At 37.1% G+C, this 22,551-nt stretch overlaps 1 protein-coding gene across 1 annotated transcript in view; it reads right to left on the reverse strand.

Moving 5' to 3' along the window:
* Positions 1 to 22,551, reverse strand: part of skia (v-ski avian sarcoma viral oncogene homolog a) — a 240,843-nt gene that overhangs the window by 134,268 nt on the left and 84,024 nt on the right. The window lies entirely within an intron of this gene.

Here is a 22,551-nt window from a genome sequence, read left to right on the forward strand (position 1 = left end):
ATATAGCGGGTTGGATAATGGATGGATGGACATTTGTATGCATAGCCCTATTTGCCTGTTTTCGTTTTTTTTCTTTCTTCAGTAATATTTCAGCAAACCCGGAGCTTGTCAGTTCAAATCCTGGTACTGACACCACTGTGTGACCCTGAGGAAGTCACTTCACCTGCCTGTGCTGCAAAAAACAAAAGTAATGTAACAAATTGTACCTCAGATGTTGCAAGGTGCTGGAATAAAGGCATAAGTCAAATAGATAAATATGTATTATACACATAGGAACTATTCATTTATTTTCAGTTAAGTCATCTGCAGAAAACCTTTATAAATGAGGGTTTCTCCTTTTTAGATAGTGCAAACTGTTTCTTCTTCATTGAGGTTTTCTCTTGGAGAGCTTTTTTCATTTCATTGAAAATTAAAGCAGCAGCTGTCAAAATATGTAGCTTTCTTATTAATTTTTCAACATTGTGTAAAATAACTTTATAAAGTAACATAAAAGGTTTAAATACTGGTTATCCTTTTACACTAAAATATTACTAAAGAGATACAAAAAAAGTAAAATGCATATGTTCTTTTTCTTTAAGGAGATTAAATATTACTGAAGAAAGAAAAAAAAACTAAAACAGCCAAATGGGGCTATGCAAACATAAAAGGTTTAAATAAAACAGAAATATATATACTTTTATTTTTACTTCCTTAACTTGTGGAGGGTGTATCCTGTAGCAAAGCCCTAACTTTTTTCGTGAAATCCTGTTTCAGTCAATAAGTCTTAAAAACAGGTGTAAAGATATTGACAATAAGCTACGCAAACCCACCAAGACATGGAATCGTTTAAATCAAGGCGCGAGTCGAAAAACATCATCCCATACTATTAGTTAACGATTAACACATTTCTATATGTATTGTAAGCATACAATACAACTGATAATATGTTGCGCTTATTTATCTGGTGTACCGACATTTTTGCTTGTTTAACGGCTAAAATCCAACATGGTTTGTGCCCTTCAGAATGAAAACAATTTGCATTTATCTTTTTAATAAAAGGCGAGCTTTTAAGCCTGAGAAATCACCCCGTAAATGCACACGTTTAATTGCACATGTGTTAATACTGGTTATCCTTTTACACTAAAATATTACTAAAGAGATACAAAAAAAGTAAAATGCATATGTTGTTTTTCTTTAAGGAGATTAAATATTACTGAAGAAAGAAAAAAAAAAACTAAAACAGCCAAATGGGGCTATGCATACGAACTTAAAAGGTTTAAATAAAACAGAAATATATACCTTTTATTTTTACTTCCTTAACTTGTGGAGGGTGTATCCTGTAGCAAAGCCCTAACTTTTTTCGTGAAAGCCCGTTTCAGTCAATAAGTCTTAAAAAGAGGTGTAAAGATATTGACAATAAGCTACGCAAACCCACCAAGACATGGAATCGTTTAAATCAAGTATCTTTACATCTTCCTTTCTTAAAGAGAAGTAAGGCAGTACTTACAAGCTTACATATATATACTGTATATAGACATACATACATATATATATATCTATATCTATATATATCTATATCTATATTAAGGATCAGTTTTTTTGTGAAGGAGCCTTAACAGAGCTTTTCCGCTGTTTTATAAACGAACGCAAAGGAAGGAGCCTTTTTATTAAATGCAAGGGTTCTTCGCTTTTTTTTTTCTTCTTTTTTTACGATTGTTATAGTTCTGTTTGTATACCACGTTGTCAGTTCAGCACTCTGGTTGAAATATGACCGAGCCGTGCAAGCACACTCTTGAGAATGCAATGTATAGTTGTACAGGAGAAAAGCAATCTTGCCTGAAATCAATGGCAACCTTTTGTAGGTCTATGAACTTAATTTAAACTTTAGGTTTACACGGTGCTTTCATTCCAAAGTACCTGCACTCATGAATATGTCTGTATGCGTCAGTCGCTCAAATCCCCGCGCTTCGCACCGGCGAAGTACTGCTTTTAAATTTTTATTAAGAAGAAAAGAAAACCTTTTTAAATTGAGAGAAAATATACCAATAACAATTTGTTAAGGATCTGTTTTTTTGTGAAGCTGCCTTTACTCGAGTGATCACTTCGAGCTGACTTGCTGGCTAACCATAAGCGTTACCTGGTAGGTAACCACCCATACAATCAGATTGTGAATCAGACTACGAATGCCGTGAATGTAATTACCCCGATCTACATGCTGTCAAATAAAAGAACCACACGCCGTGGCGCAATTTTAGGGGCTTTGCCTCTAGCGCTGACGTCCGAGGTTCGATTCCCGTAAGGGAGTGAAGTGCGCGCTTCGCACCGGCTAAGTACTGCTTTTAAATTTTTATTAAGAAGAAAAGAAAACCTTTTTAAATTAAGTCTTAAAAAGAGCTGTAAAGATATTGACAATAAGCTACGCAAACCCACCAAGACATGCAATCGTTTAAATCAAGGCGCGAGTCGAAAAACACCATCCCATAATATTACTTAACGTTTAACACATTTCTATTTGTATTGTAAGCATACAATACAACTGATAATATGTTGCACTTATTTATCTGGTGTACCGACATTTTTGCGCGTTTAACGGCTGAAATCTAACATGGTTTGTGCCCTTCAGAATGAAAACAGTTAGCATTTACCTTTTTAATAAAAGGCGAGCTTTTAAGCCTGAGAAATCACCCCGTAAATGCACACGTTTAATTGCATGTGTTAATATGTATGCTTACACAGTATTAAAAGACACTCAACAACATCATTTACCTTTGTTCCCGCGTTTGACTCGTACTGTAAATCTCTTCCTTGTTTTTAGTTCACGTGATTACGTAGGAGGCGTGATGACGCGATACGTGACTCCGCCTCCTCCATTAGAGTATATGGACAAAAAACAGGTTCCACTTATGACCATTATGCGTAGAATTTCGAAATGAAACCTGCCTAACTTTTGTAAGTAAGCTGTAAGGAATGAGCCTGCCAAATTTCAGCCTTCTACCTACACGGGAAGTTGGAGAATTAGTGATGAGTGAGTCAGTCAGTCAGTGAGTCAGTCAGTGAGGGCTTTGCCTTTTATTAGTATACTAGCAAAATACCCGCGCTTCGCAGCGGAGAAGTAGTGTGTTAAAGAGGTTATGTAAACATATAAATACATAAACATATACACATATATATACATATCTACATATACACACATATATATACATATATACATATATACATATATATATATATATATACATATACACATCCACATATATATACATATATATATATACACATATCAACATATATATACACATACATACATACACACACACATATATATATATATATACACATACAGACACATATATATATATATATATATATATATATATACATATACATATTTACATATCTACATATATATACACATATATATACACATATCTACATACATATATATATATATATATATACAGACATACATAGACAGATAGATAGATAGATAGATAGATAGATAGATAGATAGATAGATAGATAGATAGATAGATAGATAGATAGATAGATAGATAGATAGATAGATAGACACTGTATATATCTAAATCCCCGCGAAGTACTGCTTTTAAATTTTTATTAAGAAGAAAAGAAAACCTTTTTAAATTGAGGGAAAATATACCAATAACAATTTGTTAAGGATCTGTTTTTTTGTGAAGCTGCCTTCACACAGCCTCTCCGCTGTTTTATAAACGAACGCCATATAAGGTCTTCCTTTTTCGTTGCTTCGCCAACGGAAGCAGTCTTTTTATTTAATCCACGGGTTGTCCGCTGTTTTTTTTGTTCGTTTATTACGATTGTTATAGTTCTGTTTGTATACCACGTTGTCAGTTCAGCACTCCGGTTGTAATATGACCAAGCCGTGCAAGCACACTCTTGAGAATGCAACGTATAGTTGTACAGGAGAAAAGCAATCTTGCCTCAAATCAATGGCAACCTTTTGTAGGTCTATGAACTTAATTTAAACTTTAGGTTTACACGGTGCTTTGTTTCCGACGTGCTGCGTTCTACGTGCTGTTAGCTAAGACCCGGCACTTAAAAGTTTCTCGCTACCGCAATTTTTAATCCGTTACAAAGTCATCCAAAGTCTCGTTTATACCTTGTGTCTTCTCATTAAACTTGTATCTCGCGAATATGGTATTGCAAACGGCAGCGGTACCATTTCTCATTAAACTTTTATCTCGCGAATATGGTATTGCAAACGGCAGCGGCAGCGTTTCTATAAACTTAATTTAAACTTACGTTTTACACCGTGCTTTGTTTCCACAGTATCGAAGTGATCACTCGTGCTGCATTCAGTCAGTTCACGTGAGCCGCTCTCTTGTGCCTTCTCAATTGTGTAATGAATGTTTTCTTCAGCGCTCTTTGGGGCTCTTCCTTGTTTTCAGTTCACGTGATTACGTAGGAGGCGTGATGACGCGATACGCGACTCCGCCTCCTCCATTACAGTATATGGACAAAAAAGAGGTTCCAGTTATGACCGTTACACTTTGAATTTCGAAATGAAACCTGCCTAACTTTTGTAAGTAAGCTGTAAGGAATGAGCCTGCCAAATTTCAGCCTTCCACCTACATGGGAAGTGGGAGAATTAGTGATGAGTCAGTCAGTGAGGGCTTTGCCTTTTATTAGTATAGATTTATATATATATATATATATATATATATATATATATATATATATAGGTACTGATCATAAAATTAGAATATCATGACAAAGTTGATTTATTTCAGTAATTCCATTCAAAAAATGAAACTTGTATATTAGATTCATTCATTACACATAGACTGATGTATTTCAAATGTTTATTTCTTTTAATGTTGATGATTATAACTGACAACTAATGAAAGTCCCAAATTCAGTATCTCGGAAAATTAGAATATCAATTAAGACCAATGCAAAAAAAGGATTTTTAGAAATATTAGCCAACTGAAAGGTATGAACATGAAAAGTATGAACATGTACAGCACTCAATATTTAGTTGGGGCTCCTTTGGCCTGGATTACTGCAGCAATGCGGCATGGCATGGAGTTGATCAGTCTGTGGCACTGCTCAGGTGTTATGAGAGCCCATGTTGCTCTGATAGTGGCCTTCAGCTCTTCTGAATTATTGGGTCCGGCGTATTGCATCTTCCTCTTCACAATACCCCATAGATTTTCTATGGGGTTAAGGTCAGGCGAGTTTGCTGGCCAATCAAGAACAGGGATACCATGGTCCTTAAACCAGGTACTGGAAGCTTTGGCACTGTGTGCAGGTGCCAGGTCCTGTTGGAAAATGAAATCTGCATCTCCATAAAGTTCGTCAGCAGCAGGAAGCATGAAGTGCTCTAAAACTTCCTGGTAGACGGCTACGCTGACCTTGGACCTCAGAAAACACAATGGACCAACACCAGCAGATGACATGGCACCCCAAACCATCACTGACTGTGCAAACTTTACACTGGACCTCACGCAACGTGGATTATGTGCCTCTCCTCTCTTCCTCCAGACTCTGGGACCTTGATTTCCAAAGGAAAGGCAAAATTTACTTTCATCAGAGAACATAACTTTGGACCACTCAGCAGCAGTCCAGTCCTTTTTGTCTTTAGCCCAGGCGAGACGCTTCTGACGCTGTCTCTTGTTCAAGAGTGGCTTGACACAAGGAATGCGACAGCTGAAACCCATGTCTTGCATACGTCTGTGCGTGGTGGTTCTTGAAGCACTGACTCCAGCTGCAGTCCACTCATTGTGAATCTCCCCCACATTTTTGAATGGGTTTTGTTTCACAATCCTCTCCAGGGTGCGGTTATCCCTATTGCTTGTACACGTTTTTCTACCACATCTAGTCTTCCCCTTCGCCTCTCTATTAATGTGCTTGGACACAGAGCTCTGTGAACAGCCAGCCTCTTTAGCAATGACCTTTTGTGTCTTGCCCTCCTTGTGCAAGGTGTCAATGGTCGTCATTTGGACCACTGTCAAGTCAGCAGTCTTCCCCATGATTGTGTAGCCTACAGAACTAGACTGAGAGACCATTTAAAGGCTTTTGCAGATGTTTTGAGTTAATTAGCTGATTAGAGTGTGGCACCAGGTGTCTTCAATATTGAACCTTTTCACAATATTCAAATTTTCTGAGATACTGAATTTGGGACTTTCATTAGCTGTCAGTTATAATCATCAACATTAAAAGAAATAAACATTTGAAATACATCAGTCTGTGTGTAATGAATGAATCTAATATACAAGTTTCACTTTTTGAATGAAATTACTGAAATAAATCAACTTTGTCATGATATTCTAATTTTATGACCAGCATCTGTATATATATATATAATGTGGGATATGGCTGGCCGTTCATCCCGGCTAATACCCCCAGGCCGCCAGATGGAGCACTCCCTGCAGCACGGAGGTGCCCCGAAGACCAGCAGGGAATCCTGGACAATGGAGTTTTTATCCACAGCCCTGCTGGATACCATGGGGGGCGCTAGAGGACGCTGCAGGGAGGCCCAGAGACTCTTACGTGCCCTATAACCCGGAAGTATGTGTTAAAGTCACAGCGACAGGAGGAATGACATACTACGGGATGAAAAGAAGACTTTTGGATCTGACCCGGAAGTGCTAAGAAGTCACATAGCCAGGGGTTCAGAAGCACTTCCGGGTCAGGGACTGTAAGACTCTGAGAAACACCAGAGCGTTCAGCTGAGCTGGGTGGAATGGTGGCAACGCGTCTGGGAGAGTGGAGGATTGATTAGTGTTTATTATTGATTATTGTAGTATTGAATTGTTTATTGAAGTACAGTAATCCCTCCTCCATCGCGGGGGTTGCGTTCCAGAGCCACCCGCGAAATAAGAAAATCCGCGAAGTAGAAACCATATGTTTATATGGTTATTTTTATATTCTCATGCTTGGGTCACAGATTTGCGCAGAAACACAGGAGGTTGTAGAGAGACAGGAACGTTATTCAAACACTGCAAACAAACATTTGTCTCTTTTTGAAAAGTTTAAACTGTGCTCCATGACAAGACAGAGATGACAGTTCTGTCTCACAATTAAAAGAATGCAAACATATCTTCCTCTTCAAAGCAGTGCGTGTCAGGAGCACAGGCTGTCAGAAACAGAGAGCAAAGCAAACAAATCAATAGGGCTGTTTGGCTTAAGTATGCGAAGCACCGCGGCACAAAGCTGTTGAAGGCGGCAGCTCACAACCTCTCCATCAGGAGCAGGGAGAGAGAGAGAGAGAGACAGATAAAAACAAAGAGTGAAAAATCAATACGTGCCCTTTGAGCTTTTAAGTATGTGAAGCACCGTGCAGCGTGTCGCTTCACTAAGCAGCTGCACACAGAATGTAGCAACGTGAAGATAATCTTTCAGCATTTTTAGACGAGCGTCCGTATCGTCTAGGTGTGCGAACAGCCCCCCTGCTCACACCCCCTACGTCAGGATCAGAGAAAGTCAGCGCAAGAGACACAGAGAAAAGTAAGTTGGGTAGCTTCTCAGCCATCTGCCAATAGCGTCCCTTGTATGAAATCAACTGGGCAAACCAACTGAGGAAGCATGTACCAGAAATTAAAAGACCCATTGTCCTCAGAAATCCGCGAACCAGCAAAAAATCTGCGATATATATTTAAATATGCTTACATATAAAATCTGTGATAGAGTGAAGCCGCGAAAGGCGAAGCGCGATATAGCGAGGGATCACTGTATAGTGGAGGTGCTTTGTGCACTGTATTATTATAATAAACCATTATTTGGACTTTTACCTGGTGTCTGGTGTTTGAGCGGAGGGTTCAAGGAAGCGATAGCGCCCCCTATCTTTCACAATATATATATATATATATATATATATATATATAAACTGTATATATATATTTCTTTTGTTAGAGAAATGGTGTAGTACTAGGGTGTTGTACCGTGTTAGCCATTATGAATGTAGAGAAAAGCCAAGCAAAATGACACCTTTTATTGGCTAACTAAAAAGATTACAATATGCAAGCTTTCGAGGCAACTCAGGCCCCTTCTTCAGTCAAGATATCTTTTCAGTTAGCCAATAAAAGGTGTCATTTTGCTTGGCTTTTCTCTACATTTACAGAAATGGTGAAAACTACTTTTTAATTAAAGTTTATTTCCGATACAGTCATATGAACCCCTTTTAATTCTTTGGATTTTTGTTTATCATTGGCTGGGCTTTCAAAGTAGCAATTTCCTTTTAATATATGACATGCCCTATGGAAACAGTAGTATTTCAGCAGTAACATTAAGTTTATTGGATTAACAGAAAATATGCATCATTACAAAATTAGACAGGTGTATAAATTTGGGCACCCCAACAGAGTAAATATTACATCAATACTTAGCTGAGCACCCTTTTGCAAATATAACAGCCTCTAGATGTCTCCTATACCCTTTGATGAGTGTCTGGATTCTGGATGGAGGTATTTTTGACCATTCTTCCATACAAAATCTCTCCAGTTCAGTTAAATTTGAAGGCTGCTGAGCATGGTCAGCCTGCTTCAAATCATCCCATAGATTTTCGATGATATTCAAGTCAGGGGATTGTGATGGCCATTCCAGAACATTGTACTTCTCCCTCTACATGAATGCCTTTGTAGATTTCGAACTGTGTTTTGGGTCATTGTCCTGTTGGAATATCCAACCCCTGCATAACTTCAACTTTGTGACTGATGCTTGAACATTATCCTGAAGAATTTGTTGATATTGGGGTCATCCGACCCTCGATTTCAACAAGGGCCCCAGTCCCTGAACTAGCCACACAGCCCCACAGCATGATGGAACCTACACCAAATTTGACAGTAGGTAGCAGGTGTTTTTCTTGGAATGCAGTGTTCTTCTTCCGCCATGCAAAGCGCTTTTTGTTATGACCAAATAACTCAATTTTTGCCTCATCAGTCCAAAGCACTTTGTTTCAAAATGAATCTGGCTTGTCTAAATGAGCATTTGCATACAACAAGCGACTATGTTTGTGGCGTGAGTGCAGAAAGGGCATCTTTCTCATCACCCTGCCATACAGATGTTCTTTGTGAAAATTGCACTTAATTGTAGAACAATGTACAGCTACACCATTTGCAGCAAGATGTTCTTGCAGGTCTTTGGAGGTGATCTGTGCGTTGTCTGTAACCATTCTCACAATCCATATGCTACTCCTGTATTTTTCTTGGCTTGCCAGACCTAGGTTTAACAGCATCTGTGCCTGTGGCCTTCCATTTCGTGATTACATTCCTTTCAGTTGACACTTTAAACCTCTGAGATAGCTTTTTGTAGCCTTCCCCTAAACCATGATACTGAACAATCTTTGTTTTCAGATCTTTTGAGAGTTGCTTTGAGAATCTCATGCTGTTACTCTCCAGAGGAGAGTCAAAGGGAAGCACAACTTGCAATTGACCACCTTAAACACCTTTTCTCATGATTGGACACACCTGTCTATGAAGTTCAATGCTTAACGAGCTAATACAACCAATTTGGTGTTGCAAGTAATCAGTACTGAGCAGTTACATGCATTCAAAGCAGCAAAATTACAAGGGTACTCAAATTTCTGCACAGCCAGTTTTTCGCATTTGATTTAATTTCATACAACTAAATATGGCTTCACTAAAAATCTTTGTTCAGAAAACACCCCAGTACTCAGATGTTCCTAGGAAATGAAAGACATACCAATGTTATCTTTTTTGTTTTAAGTAGAATAAATTATTATGCAGGCTGAGAGGCGTTCCCAAACTTTTTCATATGACTGTAAGTACACTACAGAAACAAAACAGCTTGTAATTATGAGAAGCGTTTTATTTTCTTTTATGCCATATGTAATATTTTTGTACATATTTTATTAAAGTATGTATTTTTGTATGCTAAGTTTGACTTGATTATATGGAATGTTATTTGCTTCAAATTAAAATCAATAAAAATATTTAAAAAAATTATGTATTTTAAGGAAAGTTTATTTATTTTAGTATTTTTATGGTCACAGAATAATACGCCTGCAGAATTTCATTTTGTTAATAAAAAATGACCAGTTAACACCTGTGGTCTATAGTTTAACTATAAAAAACACCAAAGTTAACACTTTAATATAGGACATAAGGCTTCTATGCATCTGGTTATGCAGGAGCTTTGTGTAAAAAGCTTTTTAAAGTAATAAAGAAAAAAAAAATCAGTATTGGAATCGGCCAATCCAGTAACATGAAATCAGTATCAGCCTTAAAAAACCTGATCATAGCATCCCTATTAGAAATGATAGTAAGAATATATTTTCATTTATCCTCTGAATGTAGTGGAGATGGCTACAGTTGACCATTTAACAATCATTCCTTTTTCAAAACCTCTATATTGGCCAGATGTTCATGCAAGTTATTTGTAGTATCTAATGACATGGCACATAAAGTGTTAACAGAAAGGCACATAATCGTGTGTTAAGTATTGTGAAAGCACATATGATGCATATATATTAGTGCTGGGCGGTATGACCAAAATTCTATATCACGGTATTTTTCAAAATTATACCGGTTTCCCGGTATTCAACTGTATTTTTTTCTCATGCATGAGTGGATGTTAACCACATTTTCCACTTCAATTACTGCAGTAGACTGGCTAAAAATAACCTATTCCACTGTCATGAGAATTGTACATTGTACAAAAAAACATTTTAATGTTCACACAAGTATTAATACAGGTTTGCATGGCCCCATAAAGTGATAGTTTTCAAGGGGATGGCACTAATGAAGAGAAGGAATCACATTGCATGACAGTTGCAGTCACAATATAGAACCTTTTTTATTGAAGACATTTTGCAAACAACTTACAGTATAAACTATAATTTTGACAACATATTTTCAACCATCCAAAAGGCATTTAGACTTAGTAAAACATCCAGAGGTGCTTGTCAAAAGTTGTATTGCACTGAACATATCTTAGATAAGGAAGAGAAAAGCCAAGCAAAATGACACCTTTTATTGGCTAACTAGAAAGATTACAATATGCAAGCTTTCGAGGCAACTCAGGCCCCTTCTTCAGGCAAGATGTAATCTGAGTTGCCTCGAAAGCTTGCATATTGTAATCTTTCTAGTTAGCCAATAAAAGGTGTCATTTTGCTTGGCTTTTCTCTACATTCATAATGGCTAACACGGTACAACACCCTAGTACCTTAGAAAAGGAATAAATAGTAAATATTTTTTGTAAACCAACTCCACTTTCTGTTAATGTTAACAATCTCTGTCCACTGACACGTTAGCTATATGGATTGTAATGGTGTTGGTTACCTCGATCCACCGCTTGCTTTTTTTGTCATATCTAGTACCTCTAGCAAACACGTCTACAAGTGACGTCTGACTCAAGTGTCCTCTAGCTGTTTCAGTTTTACCTGAGGACGTGGAGGGTGCCAATCTTAGTTCCATACATTCATGGTACTCCAAAGCATGCTTGTGGCTAAGGTGGTGCAGCAAATTGCTCATGATGCCGCCTCTGGTGACAACTTTAGCTCGACAGCATTTGTAGTAAATAGTTGTTTGGTCCACGTCCGACCTTTTAAAGCCAGAGTATCACCAGATAAGAAACAAAGTTCTTCTGTGTCATCATGTTCAACTTTATCATCTGCTACAGCTTCAGTTTCGAAATGTACTCTGTCCATTTTCACTGCGCAATACCTCCACTAACACATGTACTCCGCTGCATGCGTGTTTAGTGGTGTAGCAGTTAAAAAGGTCCCCCCTTAAACAGTTTCTTGCTGCTCCACATTCCGAACATTGTTTAGGCTATTTAAACTGGTATTGCGGTATAAGAAAAATCCATATCATAACAAAAATAATAAACGGTTTTCGGTATGAAACGGTATACCTCCCAGCACTAATATATTGTGACAGATAAGGGGCGCTGTCGTCCCCTTGAACCCTCACACCAGACACCAGATAAAAGTCCAAATGTTGACTTTATTAATTACTAGCAAAATACCCGCGCTTCGCAGCGGAGAAGTAGTGTGTTAAAGAGGTTATGAAAAAGTAAAGGAAACATTTTAAAAATAACGTAACATGATTATCAATGTAATTGTGTTGAAATTGATATGAGTGTTGCTGTCATATATATATATATACATACATATACACATATATTATATAGATATATATATTATATAGATATATATATATATATAATATGTGTGTATATATATATATATATATAATATATGTGTATATATATATATATATATATATATATATATATATATATATATATACATATACACACATATATATATATATATATACTAGCAAAATACCCGCGCTTCGCAGCGGAGAAGTAGTGTGTTAAAGAGGTTATGTAAACATATATATACATAAACATATATACATATATATATATACATATACACATCCACATATATATATACATATATCAACATATATATACACATACAGACACATATATACATATACATATTTGTATATCTACATATATATACACATATATACATATACTTATTTGTATATCTACATATATATACACATATATACATATACATATTTGTATATCTACATATATATACACATATATACATATACATACATATCTATCTACATACATACACATATATCTATCTATCTATATATATATATATACACATACATACATATCTATCTATATATATAGCTGATTACCCAGTGGATTCGCTCACTGAGTGCAAGAGAAAAAAATAAAATGTATGTATAAAATAAGTTTAATTGCCAAATTTATTTTTCCACAAATAAAGGGCACTTACAATAACATAGAAATCAATATAAACAACATTAACATCATTATCATATGAGAATATGAAGTAATATATAAGAAGCACATTGCATATAAATATAAATTATTAAACAGTAAAATGTTCTTCTATAATACGCTACCGTGGCTATTCGTTTGTCTGTCCAGGATTTTAAATCACCTGTAGCTCGCAAACCGTTTCACCTATTGACTTGAAATTTGGTACACATATACTACGTCACGTCTACTATTCGCTTTCCCACACATATAAACAAATATATATATATATATATATATATATATATATATATATATATATATATATATATATATACACATACATATACACACACATACACATATATACATATACATACATAGTGCGTTGCAACACGGGCTGCGATTGTTACATGGGAGGGAGAGGACAAATCACAGCTTCCCGCTTTCTAATCGGGCTTGTGATTGCTGCTTTGACGGATGCCCAGATCCCACAGTATTTCCCCTTAGGAGAGGCGTTAGGCAAGTGTAATTGAATAGCGGTGCTGCAAGTTATTACTCTTTTTATCTTTATTTTATTTTATTGTAGAGTCAACTGACAGCTGCGCGCACCAGTGTGTGCGTGGCGGATGCGTACGGCTGACGTTTTCATTGTCTACCACCTCCGCTAATCATTCTTGAGGCAGATTGAAGACTTAAGTGCCAGCTTAACTGAAAAATTAAAGAAAACATACTAAGTTTTAAAAAAAATCAGTTTTATCGGGAAAAGATGCCGACGAAAGAAGAGAAGCAGCGGGACGCTAGGGTGAAGAGCTGCTCATTAAGCAGCAAGCTCATCAACCTCTGAGCAAACGAATGGTAAACGTACAGAGAAAGAGGATAAATACTATGAATGGTCATGTCAAGTATATTCACTCCACGTTATCGTGCAGTGCGCTGTTACTGGTATTTTGATAAAAGAATCTGAATAACATATAAGAAGCGTATAAATTATTAAACAGTAAAACATTAACATTTAAGAAGTAAAGATACATTGAGTACTACTGTAGTGCTTTCGGGTATAGTACATTTTTTGTTTGCCCATTACATGCATAAATGTATACATTTTTTGGTGTACCTACCCAAGAACACGCGACATGACCTGGCAGTTAAAAATGTATCGCTCCAGCAATTTTGTTACAAAGTCATCTAATATGGTATTGCAAAGGGCAGCGGGAGCGTTTCTATAAACTCAATTTAAAGTTACTGTTTACACCGTGCTTTGAAGATGCATAGTATGCGACACGTGTTTCGCCGTAATTGTGGGCTCATTAGGAGTACACAGTCACTGCACTCCCTTACTGGAATCGATCCTCGGACGTAGAGGCGAAGCCCCTAATGTTGTGCTACGGCGTGTGGTTCGTTCATTTGACAGCATGTAGATCGGGGTAATTACATTGCAGGCATTCGTAGTCTGATTCACAATCTGATTGTATGGGTGGTTACCTACCAGGTAACGCTTGTGGTTGGTGAGCAAGTCGGCTAACTTCTGCCACGGTGCCCTCTTTCAGTTGCGAGAAGCAGATCATACAATGGTTGAAATAGTTTAATATATATAGCAAAATCACCGTGCTTCGCAGGGGCGAATATGGTATTGCAAACGGCAGCGTTTCTATAAACTTAATTTGAAGTTACGGTTTATACCGTGCTTTGTTTCATATTCTTTTCCTACTTTATCAATTGTGTAATGTGTTTTTTGAACAGGTTTGATTCATGGAAGTGATCACTCCTGCTGCGTTCAGTCACTTCACGTGAGCCGCTCTCTTGTGTGATGTTGCGATGTCCATGGGTTTATTTAATGTTAGCTAAGACCCGGCAGTTAAAAGTTTCTCGCTACAGCAATTTTAACTCTGTTACAAAGTGATGCAAACTCTCGTTTATACCTCGTGTCTTCTCATTAAACTTGTATCTCGCGAATATGGCATTGCAAACGGCAGCGGGAGCGTTTCTATAAAGTTAATTTAAGGTTAGGTTTATACCGTGCTTTTATACCTCGTGTCTTCTCATTAAACTTGTATCTCGCGAATATGGTACTGCAAACGGCAGCGGGAGCGTTTCTATAAAGTAAATTTAGACTTACGGTTAACACCGTGCTTTTTTATACCTCGTGTCTTATGAAGATGCTTGTATGCGTCACTCACTCGCTTCTTATTGTTTCGCTGCCTTGTCAATTGTGTAATGAGTGTTTTCTTCAGCGCTCTTTGGGGCTCCTCCTTCTTTTCTACGTACTGAGTTCACAGTCAGTTCACGTGATTACGTGGGAGGCGTGATGACGCGACATGCAACTCAGTCTCCTACGGCCATCTTGCTGCCTTCCATTACAGTATATGGACAAAAAAGAGGTTCCAGTTATGACCATTACGCGTATAATTTTGAAATGAAACCTGCCTAACTTTTGTAAGTAAGCTGTAAGGAATGAGCCTGCCAAATTTCAGCCTTCCACCTACACGGGAAGTTGGACAATTAGTGATGAGTGAGTCAGTCAGTCAGTGAGTGAGTGAGTGAGTCAGTCAGTCAGTGAGGGCTTTGCCTTTTATTATTATAGATAATAATGTGCACAAGCACCTCCACTTCCACTATATTCATAAACAACTAATAATAATCAAATACAATAATCCTCCACACCTCCCAGCAGCTCAGTCACCCTTCCTCCCAACTTGGCTCAACTGCTGGGATCTCCCACAGTCCTTTTATACTTCTTGACCCGGAAGTGCTTCTGATCCCCCAGCACTTCCGGGTCAGGTGAAAAGTCCTCTTTTTCTTCAGCCTGGAAATACTTTATTTCTTCCATCCTCATGACTAGGAAGTACTTCCGGGCTATAAGGCAAATACAAGTCCCTGGGCCTCCCTGCAGCGTCCCCTGGCGGCCCCCATGGTATCCAGCAGGGTTGTGCATTAAACCTCCAAGGTCCATTAGGCCCTTCTGGAATTCGGGGTACCTCCATGTTGCATGGCGGCCTGGGGTTATTGGCCGGGATAAACTGCCAGCCATATCTCACAATATATATTTCAATGGTATGGGAGAGAATAACACAAGTTTCCAGTTACGATTAATTACCTCAGTTAAGTTCAGCCAGACATCAATATACACAATTCTAAACAATATGAAAGTCTAATCACTTTTATTAAGCTCATTGAAAACAACAGAACAAAAACTGTTTTGCAGGCATTCTTAAATGTTTGATTAATCTTCAACTGACTGGTTTGATTTCACAGGGGTAGCCTTAAAATTGGGTCAAACATAAAAAAAAGAGGAGAGAAATTTGGAAAACTAGGGGGCTTCGCCCCCTGCTCGCTTCGCTTGCCAACCCCCGTGTTTGGTTTTCCGGATACACACTTTTAAGATTTTTTTTTCTTTGAATTGCTGCTATTTCATTAGTTTCACTTTTATTTCAGAACTTCTGTAAAAACAATATTTGTAATCTTGCGAGTCCGAATATGCTGAATCTTTTTAATGAGGTCAGGTTAGGTTTCTCTGTTTGGAATTTCAGCACAGACAAAAAGATCTATATCATCAGCAGTTAATAATTTTTTTTTACAAAGTAAAAAAGTAAGTAGAGTTCTGCACCGGACTCCTGTCTGTAAAGTCGTGCTATTATCCTCTCACAGTTTCAAAAGTACATGGGGTTACCAAGGTGATACCCCAGCTTTTGTCTAGGTTTTTGTACAAGGGCTAGACAGAACGTTTTTGACTCCTGGGGTAAATGTAGCTTTTTAAATAAGCAGACAGATAAATATATCTATAATAATAAAAGGCAAAGCCCTCACTGACTGACTGACTCACTCACTCACTCACTGACTGACTGACTGACTCATCACTAATTCTCCAACTTCCCGTGTAGGTGGAAGGCTGAAATTTGGCAGGCTCATTCCTTACAGCTTACTTACAAAAGTTAGGCAGGTTTCATTTCGAAATTCAAAGCGTAATGGTCATAACTGGAACATATTTTTTGTCCATACACTGTAATGGAGGAGGCGGAGTCACGTATCGCGTCATCACGCCTCCTACGTAATCACGTGAACTAAAAACAAGGAAGAGATTTACAGCACGAGTCACACGCGGGAACGAAGGTAAATGACGTTAATTTTTGACTGTCTTTTAATACTGTGTAAGCATACATATTAACACGTGCAATTAAACGTGTGCATTTACGGGGTGATTTCTCAGGCTTAAAAGCTCACCTTTTATCAAACGCGGGAACAAAGGTAACTGACGTTGTTCACTGTCTTTTAATACTGTGTAACCATACATATTAACACATGTGCAATTAAACGTGTGCATTTATGGGGTGATTTCTCAGGCTTAAAAGCTCGCCTTTTACTAAAAAGGTAAATGCAAAACTATTTTCAATCAGTTTATTGAAACGCTCCCGTTAAGGATTGCAATAACATATTCGCGAGATAAAAGAACGAAGTAGGGGGAAATGGAGGAAGAGCCGCAAACAGCGAACAGCAAAAAATTAATTAAACAATTGAGAACGGAGCGAGTTAAGCATACAAGCATGTTCATAAGGGAAACAAAGCACGGTGTAAAACGTAAGTTTAAATTAAGTTTATAGAAACGCTCCCGCTGCGGATTGCAATAACATATAATAATAATAATAATAAATTTTATTTATATTGCACTTTATATTTTAGCAATCCCAAAGTGCTACAGAGTAAAAATAGAATAATAAAAAAAAAAAAAAAAAAAAAAAAAAAAAAAAAAAAGAACAGAAGAGTCTATAAAATACTTCGCGAGATAAAACTTTAATGAGAAGACACGAGGTATACACGAACCACACGCCGTGGCGCAACGTTAGGGGCAACAGTTTCAACCATTCTATGATCTGCTTCTCGCAACTGAAAGACGGCACATGGCGGATGTTAGCCGACTTGCTGACCACAACGTTAGGGGCTTCAACTATGGCGCTGACGCCACATCTCAGTGCCAACACTTTGCAGACTCTACTTAAAAGACACGCCCTCCTCACTGGACAGTTAAAAAGACCAATCAAACTAACGATGACATCAAGTATTACCCAATCAAAAGTAGGAAAGGAGGCATCTTCATAAAATGCGTGTGGGATGATTTGCATGAGACGCTGCTTTAAAAAAAAAAATTATACAAAAAATACGGGATAAATCCCGTCCAGTATTGATTCAAAACGGGACGCGCAATTTCATTCTCAAACGCGGCACCATTCCGTATTTTAAAGGACGGGTGGCAACCCTACAGTGCCAGGTAACCACCCATACAATCACATTGTGATTCAGACTAGGAATGCAATGAATGTAATTACCCCGATCTACATACAAGGCGAAAGTCTTGCAACATTCAAAGATGATGGTTTGGGATAAGTACACCATACAACATAAAAGAGCTTATGAAGCCTTGAACCGAAAAAAGCAAGATCTCAGAGATAGTAAAAAAAAAAATAGGAGGTAATGTCGTTTTACTCGCTGTAGATTTTAGTCAAACATTACCAGTTATTCCACGAGGGAGACCAGCAGATCAACTCAACGCGTGTTTAAAATCCATGCTTCTCCCACGCTCGGTTATATGTCGCGTGTTCTCGGGTAGGTGCACCAAAAAATGTATACATTTAAGCATGTAATGGGCAAACAAAAAATGAGGTATACCCGAAGGCACTGCAGTAGTACTTAATGTAACTTTACTTCTTAAATGTTAATGTTTTACTGTTTAATAATTTATACGCTTCTTATATGTTGTTCAAATTCTTTTATCAAAATACCACTGACAGCGCAATGCACGATAACATGGAGTGAATACACCATACGCATCCGCCCACTGCTGCCCTGCTGTGCGCAGATAGGAGTTGATTCTACAATTAAATAAAATAAAGATAAAAAGAGTAAAACAATCATCACCCATAAAGCGGATAGTAGACGTGACGTACTATATGTGTACCACATTTCAAGTGTATAGGTGAAACGGTTTGCGAGCTACAGGTCATTTAAAATCCTGGACAGACACACAAATTGCCACGGTAGCAAATTACAGAAGAAGATTTTACTGTTTAATAATTTATATTTATATGAAATGTGCTTCTTATATATTACTTCATATTCTCATATGATAATGATGTTAATGTTTATATTGATTTCTGTGTTATTAAAACTGCATGTATGTGTGTATATGTATATATATATATATATATATATATATATATATATATACTAGCAAAATACCCGCGCTTCGCAGCGGAGAAGTAGTGTGTTAAAGAGGTTATGAAAAAAAAAGGAAACATTTTAAAAATAACGTAACATGATTGTCAATGAAAGCCCGTTTCAGTCAGTAAGTCTTATGTGTGTGTTTATGTATGTGTGTATATATATGTAGATGTGTATATGTAGATATGTATATATATGTATATGTATATAAATGTTTATGTGTGTGTGTATATTATATATATAATATATATATATATATATATATATATATATATATATATATATATAAAAGACAGCAACAGTTATAACAATGACAACACAATTACATTGACAATCATGTTACGTTATTTTTAAAATGTTTCCTTTTTTTTTCATAACCTCTTTAACACACTACTTCTCCGCTGCGAAGCGCGGGTATTTTGCTAGTATATATATATATATGAACAAAGTAACCAATAAATGCATGTGCGGTAAACTCCGTTTTTGAAATTCTCAAGATTCTTTATTTGTCACATGCATAGTTATACAGGACAACACGCAGTGAAATTCATCCTGATCCGCTTATCAAAAACTGTGCAAAGTGAGAAGAATATCAGTTAAATTAACAAAAAGTCATAGATTGAAAGATAACAGTATAGTAGAACATAATAAATAAGTAAAATTATGTGAATAAAGTAGAATTAAGTGTTAAGGTGCAATAGTGTAGTAATTATTGTGCCAAACCAAAGTTAGACTGGTGCATAGTTAAATGAGGCAGTTTGTTTGTTTGCGTCACTGCGATCTTTACTTTCTTTTTTTATATTTTCTGATTTTCCTACTTTCATATCCTTTAACTTTCTCCACATGTGTATAGCGCCGTTTTTTTTTTTTTTTTGAGCCTTTCTAATTTCACTGGTTTCATAGTCTCTAATCTGCTCTGCATGTGTTTAGCGCCGTTTGTAAACGTCATTATGAAGTTCTACTTTGTCATTTTACTCATTGTCTTTTAATTCTGAGCCGTACAGTACAATACATAGAACAGAATAAATCCTCAATACAGTATAAAAATAAAAATTCTATACGTACGGGTTAGAATTTCACATTAGATGATTTCACATAATATGATTTGGATTTGTTTTAAGTCCTGGAGACCTCATTCATCAAGCTGCCTCCCCCATTTTGCCATTCCACATCTGAAATAGCGCTAATCCGATGAAAGGACCCCTAATTCCCACGTCCCCATTCATCAGGGATGACTTTACCTTAGGCAGGCAATCTACAATTTAAAGAGATTGTTATTTTCTTGTGAATTGTTACATATGCATTATTTTCACTTTTACTTTAAAAACTTTTGTAAAAACAATACTTGTTTATTTATTTCCTGCCCCGCGCGAGGATACATCTCTTTCTTCCCGGACGTTTAATACTGCTCGTGTTGTGAAGGGTGTTGCGGCTGAATGAACGCTAAGGATATGCCTTTCGATCATTTACTGTCTTTTTGCTGCTTGCTAGCTGCCTCTTCTGCCTGTCACATGTCGTTGTTTTAAGGGCTCTGAGCACATGATGCATGCCTGTCAAAAGCAAACCAACAACTGCTAGCATAGAGGTCTGTTGACTTGTTTTAAATGATGACTCACTGCCTGGTCTCGCGTGACGTTGTAAAAGCAATGCCTGTCTTTTATTGCTGGCCACGGGCGTGGTTGAATTCTTTCTTGCAGGATGTATAACGCTGCTCGTGTTCGGTTGGGGTAGCTGCTGTCGCAGCTTTCTCCACATGTGTATAGCGCCGTTTTTTTTTTTTTTTGAGCCTTTCTAATTTCCCTGGTTTCATAGTCTCTAACCTGCTCTGCATGTGTTTAGCGTCAATGTTTGTAAATGTCTTTATGAAGTTCCACTTTCTTTTACTCATTGTCTTTTAATTCTGAGCCGGACTGGACGTGCTTTTTTTCAATTCCACTTGTTCCGGGCTAATAATTACTTTTCTTATTTTCTGAATTTGCACCTCGATTATTCTTTGTTGCTCTTTTTTCTGTCCAACGCATTTGAGTCTCTTTTCTCTGCGCCTGATTGGACGTGCTTTTTTTTCCATTTCACTTGTTCAGGTCTGATCATCACGTTCCCTATTTTCTAAATTTGCACCTAGATTATTGTTTTTCTTTTTTAGAATTTTTTTCTCACCATCACTTTTGGGTCTCTGTTCTCCGCGCTTTTCTTTCTTCTTCATTTAATCGTCGACGTTTTATTTCTACCCTATTTATTTAATTTCTACCCTATTCATTTCTACCGTATTGACCTCAAACACTTTATATGCACTGAGAGCCCTGGAGCTGTGTGTGCTGCGTGACTGCCTTTACACTACTGATTTATTTTTTTTGATATTGCTTGTAAGTAGGGTGTGTCTTGCAAGACTCTCGTTCTATGTTCCCGTTAGACGCACCGTGGCAGGGCTCTTTCGTCTCGCGGGTCTTTAAATTACCTTTCGAGAAGATCACGTATCGTAGACTATCAGGACAGGGGACAGGATTTCTTTTTATAATAGAGAGATTAAAGTATCAACAGTTTGCAACATTTTAAATTTTTAAATTAGAAAATACTCTTACTAAAGACTCCTCAACTTATTGGTGCAAACATAAATTTCACAACAGCAAATTCAATACAGTTTAATGCAGTTTGTTTTTATATAGCACTCTTTACTGAGTGCAGGCTCAGAGTGCCGTAAAAACCTCACAGATAAAATGCAATTACAAATTGCTAATTACATAATATATACACATAAAAACACAAATGTGTTTAACCATTCAGTAAAACAAAGCAGTTCCAAGCTGATTATAATATAAATATTTTATAAATGGAATGTAAATGGAGCCTAACAATATCTGTCTATTACCATCATCTTTGAACTCTGACCAGTTGGCAAGAGAGGAGAGGCAAGCAAAAACTCCAATCTCAAACCTGACAAAGTGACTTGTTCACAAAAGTGATTTTAAAAGTGTGCTGTTACAAATACAGCCTTAAAGAGTATGTGTAAATGAAATCATCCTAAATAATAATTGGTATCCATAATGTATCACTGTTATAATATTATACATTTTTTTAGTATTCTCTTTAAGTATGTGCACATAGTCAAACAAATCAAGTAGTTCCTGATGATTCTATCATTTTCTGTAAAGCCTATTTTGAAATTCCACCAATTATGTGTTACACTAAGTGGATCCGGGAAATGCCATGGTTGTGAATACCCCATGGCCTACTTGTAGACATATCTAATATTCACAAGGTGTTTGCCTGGTGTAAGTGTAGCTCATTGCCATGCAGTGTCAACCAAAAAATAATTGAGTAAACCAAGCTTTTATCATACTTGCCTTTGTCCACCATGTGCATTTATAAAGAAAATTAGTTTGCAGTTGGCTGATTTTATCAGTGACAAATTTGGTCAGAAGTATAACTTCAAGTGTGAGTTTGACTCTGTGCCCGTATCAGTATAAACAGCACCATTTACCAATGTGAAAGAAGGAGGTTAGACAGTGAAAGGGTTTCTGTTCGCGGAATGACAAAACAGTTCACTCCCATACTTCAACCCATTCTATTGTGAGACAAGAACTAAAATGCACTTACCGACAAGTGGCT

Source organism: Erpetoichthys calabaricus, chromosome 8 (genome assembly GCF_900747795.2).
Source record: "Erpetoichthys calabaricus chromosome 8, fErpCal1.3, whole genome shotgun sequence".
Classification (NCBI taxonomy): domain Eukaryota; kingdom Metazoa; phylum Chordata; class Cladistia; order Polypteriformes; family Polypteridae; genus Erpetoichthys; species Erpetoichthys calabaricus.